This window comes from Hordeum vulgare, unplaced genomic scaffold (assembly GCF_904849725.1).
Source record: "Hordeum vulgare subsp. vulgare unplaced genomic scaffold, MorexV3_pseudomolecules_assembly, whole genome shotgun sequence".
Taxonomy (NCBI): Eukaryota; Viridiplantae; Streptophyta; class Magnoliopsida; order Poales; family Poaceae; genus Hordeum; species Hordeum vulgare.
In genome coordinates, this window is record NW_025422750.1 from 40,904 (window position 1) to 52,133 (window position 11,230).

At 47.1% G+C, this 11,230-nt stretch overlaps 2 pseudogenes; both read right to left on the minus strand.

The window, feature by feature from the left end:
• Positions 1-2,106: 2,106 nt before the first annotated feature.
• On the minus strand, positions 2,107-5,412 carry LOC123423696 (annotated as a pseudogene).
• A 2,214-nt stretch (positions 5,413-7,626) lies between these two features.
• Positions 7,627-10,945, minus strand: LOC123423695 (annotated as a pseudogene).
• Positions 10,946-11,230: the final 285 nt, after the last annotated feature.

Sequence of the window (11,230 nt, forward strand, 5' to 3'; positions counted from 1 at the left end):
GTCATGGTCCAATGCACCAATGAGGGTGGCGACGGCTCGTCGTCGGGCACATCCTTCATTGGGACGTCGTCGGCCTGGAGCTACGTACATGTCGGCTGTCAGCCAGTAATAATGCGGCCATCTCCTTTTTGTGCTCGGTTTGAGCTCGTCCCAGAGAACTTTGGAGCACGAGGAGGCTCTAAGAATGGTGCGGGGAGAGAAAGGGACCGGAGGAGGACGAGTGTCGGCTATGGCCGGGGCTAGAGTATATATAGCGGGGCGGCATGCATACAGATGGGTGGCACCGGAGTAGCTTTCTCGGCAATTGTGCGTGATTAATTTGGGCGGCATATGGATGCGCATGCGTAAGAGCGTACGCATGGATGCATGGTTCAATCGATCGGTCCATCAACGAGGTCCGTGCATGTATGCATCTCTAGCAGACCCATAAAATGACTAAACCCCTAAAATTTCGACATGTATATGGATTCAGTCCGTTTTAGCAGCAATAGCCAGCGCGACGCGGCATTCGAGACGGCTGACGGAGTCGAAGATGACGGTGCGGACGCGAGGGCCATGAGCAGCACTGTGAGGGCCTCGAGGGGAGAAGGGGTGCAGCTGAGAAAAGGACACGAAGATCAGCCCGGATCTGGTCTCGACGACTGAAATGGAGGCCGGGGGAAGGAGATCAATCCGCCGTCGGTCACGGGCGCGAGGTCATGGAAGCCATCGACGCTACTCTTTACATGTTGTCTCTACAATGGTTTTCTTATTTAATTAGACGAAAAGGGGGTTTTTCCCGTTTTGTATTACAAAGCAACCAATCAATACAGTTTAAAAATCAAAAAAAATATATAGATAGTCACGAACTCCCTATGGCCGAGAGCTTCAACCGCTCCAATTTAATTAGATTACCAAAATGTTATGACGGACGACGAATAATTATACTTTGAAACCCAATGGTATATTCTGCCATTGTCATGAATAACGTGTCTAACACAAACTTTGTACTGCCTTCATTCCTTAATATTTGTCTTTTAGAGATTTTACTATGAACTACATACGAATATATAGACATAGTCAGTGGCGGAGCCAGCTCAATGTGATAGCATGGGCAACATATGAAGGCTCCTAACGGTCGGCAGCTATTTTGTGATTTATCCATGGAAAAGCTGGATTTTCTTCATCCTTACCATTATTTTAAGGAAGAGATTGCAAGCTGAGCCTGGGCAACCGCCCAGGTACCTGGACGGTTGAAATATAATCCATTTGAAGTCAAATATAGATTCATTCATTTTGCTTCGTATGTAGTCCATAGTTGAATCTCTAAAATACAAATATTTAGAAAAGGAAGGAGTATAAAATTGCAAACCCAAACTAAATAAACAAAGTTTTCCGGTTTCTGCATGGTTAGCCTGGGTGTAGGCAGAGTACTAGCATTTGGAGCAAAAGAAGTCGACTGCGTACATGTTTTGAATAAACAAAGAACATAAAAGTTGAATTGAAAATCCATATCCTTACGTGGAATTAGACATCATGCATGCATGCTTTCACAGCGACTGAAATACTACTCCAGCTAGCATTGAAAACGAGGAGATGTCAAGGAGACGACCTTGAACAATAGTACTCCAGTATTCAGCAAGTACGTGCAGTACCGAATGCTGATCCAAGCTCAACAAATGGACCTGATCAACCACGCACACAACTGGGAAATGGAAAGCAAAGTCCTCCACATGCCGTGGAATTCTTTCTCAACTAGCTGACCTGACCTGCTATTCGATTACTTTCATGTACGCTCAGAACCAGACAGCCATCTGTTTACTCCAAGTAATTTTTGGTTTCAGGTCTAGCTAGCCACAACAGGAATTGCACTTTCAGAATTGACTTGGTGCTGCTCGCCAGCCTAGACAGACAGAGCTGTATATTGCGTACGCTACATGCATGAGATTCAGTCTTCCAGGTTGACAGCTGACCATCTCTCAGATTATACTTTTATTACATGTATGCAGGAACCAAATACACACGTATTCATACTGAAGAAGCCGTACATGTTCCATGTCTTTTATCTCCAAAAAGCCGGGGATCCACGAATAGTATAAGCACAGGAATTTCAAAAACTACAAGACAGAGAATCTTAAAACCCTGCTTCATTTATCGACATATCAATGGCCATAAGAGATCTTAACATTTGTGTGTCTATATCACAGGATTTTGACCAGAGGGAAAAAGGAAAATTATTTGAGGGCACTACTGCACTGTAATAACTGATAAAGAGTCAAAACATAACCTAGGCAGACAAATAGACGCTTTTTGTAGCCATTAGAACGCGAGGGGAAGAAACAGAAGTAAAATTTAAAAAGGTGGACATGAACCGGCTTGTTGGAGAAGAATGCAAGCAACTCAATGGCCAAAATCCTTGAGCCTCCTCTTGAGAACATCCAAGGACCTCGTGCGAGCATTCTGCTTCGTGTTGCGGTTGGAAAGGCTTCCGAACAGCCCGTCCGCCGAGTCCTTGAACTTGTCGACAATGATGGAAACCTTCTTGTAGTCCAGCGATCCATAGTTCTTCCCCCGTATCACCGGATTCATGAAGTTCTCAGACTGGCTGCTAAGCAGAAGGTTGACGAGCTGCCTGATCTCAACCAAGCAATCTCTGAACGTTGTTTCCTTCCCCATATCTGCCAACCCGGGTGATGTGGAATTTTTCATCCGCAAATGCCTCCAGCATCTTCAGGTCCATGTCGAGGCCTAAAACAGCACTCAGCGTGAACCTTTTCACACCGTCGTTTCAGAAGCGTTGTCATTATAGAGTCCGAGATGTGGCTCACTGCACCAGAGACAACCTTGTACAGAGCTTCTAGCGGTAAAATCTCCGAAGCTGTTGATACTAGTGTTTCAAGATAGATAAGGACTCATTCATGTAGTCATTTGCATTGTCTGGAGTTTCTTCCACTATCCAGTTGACATCGTCCAAGAGCACCATAAAATCATCGATCTTGGAATTGGCCATGTTTATTAAAGCATTATATGCTGCGTTCTGCGAGGCTTTTAGAACGGCTCGAGCAGTCAAAGTAGCACGAGACCTCTCAGCGACGCGCTTGGGGATGCCGCACTGCTGGGCACAGTGCAAGAGGTACAGATCACAGGCATGCTCGAGAACAGCGATATTTCCTGCAAGTTGCATCATCTGTGACATGGCTAATGAGCGAGCATACATCCTGTTCAGAAGACAGTCGTTTAACACCTCAATCAATAGCCTGTCTAGGTAAGCTTTCACCACTTCCATAAAGGTTCATGTCACCACCATAAGACAAATAGCTCACAGAATCCTCAACGAAGGACCGGACAATGCGACAAAACTTCTGGAACAGAAGAGGAGAATGGCGCCACGTATGGAAACTCCGGGATCACGTCACTTGGCTCCAGATGAAATGCTGTGACATTCATGTTGTACTCGTATTCCTTCTTTATAACCATCTGCTCATACGAGTCATTAGCAAGAATATCATCTACCTGCCTCCGGCACTCAGAAAGAAGCAGTTGGTGGTACTTGTCCCTGCTTCTCCCAAGAACATTAATCAATGGTGTGGTTTGATAACCATACTTCCTTAGAACTGCAGCCATAAGAGTGATATAGTCTTTTATGAGGAGAAGGTGGCTGGCCGTGCCTATGCGAGAAAACTGGCTCTCCAATAGAGATGTCATCTTCGCAATGGCTGTTTCCCATGTTGCTTCCACTTGGCTCTCGGTCAGTAATCTATCTGCAGTTCGAAGGACACGTTGTTCGACAATAAAAAACCCAGCTACCTGTGCAAGAAAGGGCTGATGAGACTCGAGGAACGGTATTGAGGTGGAAATTTGCATATCCAGGCTGAGTTGCATTTGCCTGTTCTTGTAGTAATAATCTCTGAACTTCTCCCCGATACCGAGGCATACATGAATGTGATGTGCTCGATAAACTGGTGTGAGATCAAAATCTAGTGCCGTTTCCCCATCTGTATTCTCTACATCCAAGGTATACATGTGTTGGTCTGGTCCAGCATGGCCATGCCCTTCAGCCTCTCTCTGCCGCGCACGCATCTCCTCCTCTTTTTGGCGAGCCAAAGAGGCGTGACTTATCGAGACCTGCCCGATCTGCTTAGACATTCTTCTGATATGAACAAGCCAATCATTGAACTCGCCACAGGCTTTCTTCTCGATGTGCAGCTTTATCAATGGTATCTGTCTCCCAACCACCTTCTTAATAATCTTCACAGGAATGTTTTGCAGGTATCCATGCTCAATCAAATCCAGGGTCTTGAGTGCAGGATGGAACTTAGCTTCTGCAATGTATTGTTGCACGCCATGCACAGGCTAATGACTTTGACGCAAATCTTCAGTATCGTCATGGCCTCTCCTACGTTTTTCTTGACTGAATACAGCTCAAGAAGTTTGTCAAGCTTCAACAGCAGGGCGCTTGACGCCTCCTGCAGGTGCGAGTTCTCACCAGACAGCATGCTCTTGAGCTCCTCGGCATCGACCATCACACCGCGCAACTCGTCGACGGCAAGGATGAAATCCTCGTAGTGAAGCCTGCATAGCTCTTCGATCTCAACCTCCTTCTTCTTTACGATGCTCCTGAGGCTATGCGTGAGGGCTTCGGGTTTGCCGGAATCGAACCCGTGCCGGATCATGGGACCCAGATCCTCGCCGTTTGCAATGAATGCGGCCAGGCCCATGCCGAGGCCTCCATCGCCGCCGCTTTCCACCATAGTTCTCTTCTTTGGCTGGGCAGCCATGGTTTAACAACTGTAAAAAAAAAACAGGTATATAGGATTTCAGCACAGTCGTGAAAGACGCATATTTAAAAGTTTGGGAATTAGATGCAACGAAGAAGTATGTATGGCATTGGCAGTTTGTAAGACAGCACATGTAGAGGCCAAAATAAAGCAAAATGGCACGGCGATTCACGAGTTTGTTCGTGATAGTCTTTTGCCTGATACAAATGCAGTAGAGGAAATAAATAAAAAAGGATATAAGGATCATCATCCATCCCGCGTGATACAAATGTACTGATAATCCTTGGCCTGGCGCAAATGCAGTAGCCGCAAAAGAAAAACATCACGGATCGTTCCGTGATTTGCATATCGAAATAAACCGCTCGGAACCAGGGATCGCTCAACCAAATTGCTAAATCCCTCCTCCCTTTCCCCGTCCCAGAATAATACGGGGCCCTTCCCACGCGTAGATTCCGGCGGGAGAAGAAGGCAGGCGGTGGAGAGAGAGCGAGGGGAAGCAGGCCGGCGGGGGTTTCAATCCACGGCGAGGGCGGAGCCGATGGGACAGCAGCATCGATCCGTGCATTGTCGAGTTGGTCCGTGAGGGGAAGGGAAGGAATTGGGGGCGGAATACGTACTCACTCAGGCGGCGCCGCCGTGCGGAGAAGATGGGGGGCAGCCGGAAGGGACGGGATCGGCGGTGGGCTGCGGTTGATCCCTGCGATCGAGGCTGGCGAGTTGCGCGGCGCACGCGAGAAGTGCGTGCGGGGAGTGGAACGGGCGAGAGAGAGAGAGGCTCAAGAGAAGAAAGTGTGGGTGGCCGGAGAATAGGCATCCGTGTATAGCTCCCGTTTGGTGGTTGGATCCTATGGTATGTTTGTTTGTTTGTTTGTGGCGGCCACTCAAGTGGTTGGTCTGGCCAGGGTCTCAAGTTCCATCAACGCACCCAAAAAAAAAAAATCATTTATCTAAGATGGATGGAGGTTCTTGCCTGCCCTAAGGTGCTAAGAGCATCTTCAGCCTTTCGACCCCCCCGCGCCGGTGAGAAAATCGACATGAAGGGGTCGGGTTCACAATCGCCCCCCTCCCCCCCCCCCCCTCCCTAAAAAAAAGATCGCCCCAACTTTTTTTAAAAGAAAATCGACCAAAACTGACTCATTCGAAGAAAATTCATAGTTTTCATTAAAATTTATACAAAAATGAAATAAAAACATAATTATACATAATTAAACTACATCGCCGTCACCTGACGTCGCCGACTTCAACATGCCAAGAAGCTTGTAGAAATTGGTGTAGTCACCGTCATCGTCATCGTCGTCATCATCTTGCGTTCCGCCGTCGTCCTTGCTGCACCCCTGCCCTGGGTCGTCGTGGCGAACGGGGTTGGAAGGCCCTGTTGCCTCCTCGTCGCTATCTTCGAGGATGACGCCGCCACCCTCACAACCGGGGGCGCCGAACAGCGATCTCCTCCAGGGCGCGGCTTTGGCGCTCCATCTCCTCTCGGGCGTGGTCGTCCCACTCCCATTTGAGGGCGGTCTCGTCATCGATGGCCAAGGCCAAGTGCTCCTCCTTGACGGGGAGGAGTCCCGGCTCCGTCTTCGGCTTGACGAGGCAGGAGTAGGTGTCGGGCTCGTTGATAACGATGTCGACGCTGCACGTGCGTCGTCCCAACATCACCTATTGTGGCTCCGGCTTGACGAGGAGGAACGTCGGCGACCCGAAGGAGTGGGAGCCGGACGAGGAGGACGACGTCGTCTTCATCCGCCTCGACGTCCAGGACCTACCGCGACGGTGGGAGAAGGCGGGGGTGGCGATGGGTACTCGTACCTCGGCGAGTTGCCGCCCTCGATGTGCTCAAGGACGACCTCCAATGTGCGACCGGGGACGCCTCACCATTGGCGACGCGCCCTCGGAGTTACAGCGACCGCGTCGTTCGACCTCGTTGGTGGCAGTGAGCTGGTCGGTGTGTCGACGTTCGAAGTACGCCGTCCACAGCGTGTTGCTGTCGGGGGCGTACCTCCGCAGGTTGCGCGAGCTCTCCGGCAGCGACGACCGGATGCGTGCGATCTTCGCCGTCGGTTAGCTCCAGAGGGCGGCGGTGGCACCAGGACTCCGCCAGCGCTCAGCCTCCATGACCCCGGAACACGCATGTCCGACGACGCAGGGTGGTCCTCCTCGTAGAGAAGGCGGGCCTCGTCGTCGCGGAGGTGACGGCCGTGGAAGCCATTGGCTGCGGCTCCGTCGTCGGGGGAAGCGTTCTGTCATCTTTTGGGAGAAAAAGGGAGAGGGGGCACCAGTGACAAAGAATGAGAGGAAAGGGCGTCTGCAAGGGAGGTGTGTGGCCACCGGCGGGAAGAGGGCACCTTATATAGCCGCGAGCGGGCGGGCACGTGGAGCGACGCCGTGTGAACATGTGGCAAGAACCGACGGGACATGCGTCACTGCGCCGCCCGTGAATCAATGGAAGGCTGACCGGCGGCACAACCTTCGCATTGATTCTCCGGAAAACGAGGCGATGAGGACGACGACTACGCACACGGACCCAAAGATTTTTCGCGACAAAAAGTTTCCGCCGACGCTCGCGAACGACCCCCAGCTCGCTGGGTTCGGACCGAGACTGCCGAAGCCAATTTTGACCGTAGCTGGAAAAAAAATAGGCTCCTGAAAGTGTGACTGGACCGGTTTTTTTCCCGGCCGACAAAAAAATGGTTAGAAGGGGCCTCCCTGGAGATGCTCTAAACAAGCGCCTACGAATGGGCAGATTATTTGATGCTTCGCTCTAGGAGTATGATGATGTGCGTGCATTTACAGCTGGCTTTTTCCTTTTCTTTTTTGCCCCTCTGCTGGCTTTGTGGTTTGTATTGGCCGATAGAAAACATACACACGGGTATTTTTAACTGGTGACGGTAGATTTGCTGGTAATAACACATGATACAAGCCAGCACAGGTGAACGAATCAAGGGGAAAACCACGTCCACGTCACTAGTACTTGTACTCTTCACTGGTTTTCTAGTATTCCGGAGCGGCGTTTCCAGGTTGAGATACTACCCACCCACAGCCACATTGTACACCATTTATTACATGAATAGCAGATGGGGAAAAGAAACTCAACGACCAGCGTGCTCAAGCCTCAAGCAGCAAAGAAAATGCGCAGATGGGAGGGCAAAAAAGCAGAGGTGGACATTCATCGTTATGATACAATCATTGTGGCAGATTTCTCGGGCAACTGTGCACAAGTCTAGCTGCGTATTTCCAGTCAGGTTTCGCGTGGTGGCAGGGACTCGTCCTCAAGAATGACTGCAGCAAGAAACTAAGTAAGAACCGGAGGGATGATGATAGACAGGCCTGGCCAAGTTATTTCCTTTCTAACAACCACAAAGTGCAAATTATGACAATAGAAAAGTGGCATAGATTCAAAAAAAAAAACGCCTTATAACAACTCAACTAGTCAAAGATGGGCTTTGCAACTATTGTTGATGATTTGGCTAATCAAGATCAATACAATGATGCCGGGCACCGTGGTTGCTCCGTGCTGAATGCACATGCTAACAAGAACGGATAGCATAGAATGGCAGGTCAAGATAATGCACATGCTTACCTTCTATGTACAGCGGTCAACGGCATTATCTACTTCTGAGCGACGACCTCATCCTTAGACTCTGCCTGAAATAACCAGAAGAAAAGTGTAAATTTTCCACAGCATAGATATAGATGATGCGGTCAATTTTAGCTGAAAAGAGCTGATTGATAGAGCACGTATAGTCTCTCAAAGAAAAATAGGCTAAATGCAGGAACTCATACCTCGGCTGCAGTTTTTCTTCGTACTTTTCTAGTTGGACTCCTCATAGTGACAAATTCCTCTGCAGATGTCGGGTGAACGCCAACAGTGGCATCAAAATCTTGCTTTGTCAACCCAGCTTTAACACCAATTGCAATTCCCTGCCACAAAATTGTAGAACATGACAAAGAAGCCTCGAAAGAAGCAGCAACAGTGAAGAATAATACAAAATCATGCAGACCTGGATTATCTCAGGGGCATCATCACCACACATATGCACTCCTACAACTTTGTTCGTGGTAGCACACACAATGAGCTTCATTAGTACGCGATCAGGTAATCCAGAAAGAGTGGCTCTAAGAGGTCTGAAGTTTGATAAGTAGACATCACATCTCCATACTCTTCAATAGCCTGCACAAATATGGATATGAGCGACCTCCTTAGTGTGCAACAAAATTTGATGCAAGCCATATATTATCACCTGCTCCTCGGTAAGGCCAACTTGCCCAATGGGTGGTTGGGAGAAAACAGCAGCTGGTACAGCTCTGTCAAGAAACATTTAATTCACAATGAAAAAGCATTCTGTAGAGCAATGATGTCCAGTCTCAAATAACAAAAATATCTAAAAACAATGAAACTAAATTATGCATTTCAGTATAAATTCAGTGTCAGGAGAATGTCAGGCTGGGTGAAGCAGAAAAATACTAATCCAAACAAATTAACCAAATGAACTCAACTTTCAAAAGTCACATCACTTCAAATTTTAGTTCATTTGGTTGAGGAGGGTCAGAGGGCACCCTAAGGGTCACAAACTTGCGTCCATAGAATTGGGAATGGGGGACAAACTTGAAAGTTACGCCTGCCAATTGACCATATAGGCTGCCATGATTTTAAAAATCCACAATAATTTCTGAAAGTGAAAAACAGGGAAATAAAATCTGGTCCTGTAAACAATCCTCAGGAGAGGTAACCACTCATGGTCAACTAACAAGGTATACATCATTTCTAGAACCATTGCCTCAAGCCTCAACCATATGGTTTTTAAGATTCCTGGTTGTGAGTTGATAAATGATTAAATACCTGTACTCTGGTTTGGTAGGTTCATCACCGAATACAGTTTTCGCAAATGCTCCACCTTCCATCAGTGCAACCGGAGTCAAGTTGATCCTATCAGTAACATCTCCAACAGCCCAAATTGAATCCACTGAGGTTCGAGAATTACTCATCGACCTAGCAAGCACAGATATATAACAAAAAAGTCCAGATGTCAATATGTGACAATCGAATTCAGAGAAACTTGAAGGCCACATATTATTTTACCTACCACTATAGCCCCCTTTTTGTCCATTTTGACACCAACCTCCTCTAGTCCAAGGTTCTACAAGAACAACAACTTAAGTTAGGAATCTAGGATGGACAAATTTATAAAATAGTGACATAAGATATAACTAAACAAAAAAAAGTCTCAGATGGTACTACTAACCTTCGTATTCGGTTTACGACCTGTTGCAAACATTACATGTGAAAACCCACCAATAGTTTCTTTGTTTGTCTTCAGAGATAGTAAACCATCATTTGATTTGGTTATAGCTTGAGGACTATGTTCAGTATGAATGTGACACCCCTCAAAGACATCTGTTCAGCAATGAAATCTCTGACCTGAAGTTCAAACTGACAAATAAGTCAGAAGCACAAGGCATCTCATCTATCGTTGACGCTCTTAAAACTTGCTCACCTCTTCATCAAACCCTCTTAAAACTTTCGGTTGCCGAATAAACACATGAACGTCACTTTTTAAGCCATTGAAAATGCCAGCAAACTCCAAGGCAATATATCCACCTCCCACTATTGCAATTTTCTCAGGTTTTGACGGCAGATCTAGTGCAGCATCAGAATCTATAACATGCTCTATTCCTGGGAGATCTGGCATCGATGGTCGACCACCAACAGCTATAAGTATGTTCTTGGCAGTGTACAGCTTGCCATCCACACTAACAGTATGTGCATCGACCACCTGTACTAAGTGAACAAAATGTATAAGTAACTGCACCTTCCAACAGCATTCATTTCGGAAAACAGTCTATCCAAACTTTAACCTGATTTACAAACATTGCCCAACCTTTCCACGGCCTTCAATTAGATCAACTCCTGCGTTCTTCAAAATATTTTTGTAAATGCCGACGAGGCGTTGCAGCTCTGTATTTTTGTTGGCTATCAGAGTGCTCCAGTCATGCTTTGGATCAGTATCGTATGTCCACCCAAAGCCATGAGACTCTTCAAACTCATGAGAGAACTTAGATGCATACACCAACAGTTTCTTTGGAACACACCCGCGAAGCACACATCTGTGATACAAACAAATAATGGTTCTTACGGATGCATTCTGACAAAAGCGGGTTAGGAATTCAATATGCATAACAAAACAAACAAGAATATGCTCATTTTAGACACCAAAATTAGAAGTTGTCAGCCAAGTGCTAAACGGTCCTTCACCGTAAATATTGGTGTGGGACTGTGGAACATAGAAATATTGGAATTTGGAAGACATAAATGTGACAATTGACAAACCAAGATACTGCAAGAAAAAAATCTGATAGTCTGGGCTGGCACCACAGTTGACACATCAAACCAAAAATAACCATAAATGCAGAACTACGTGTCTCCCACTATTCGGTACATTCTGCGGCTTTAAAAAATAACGACTCTTGATTCCAGT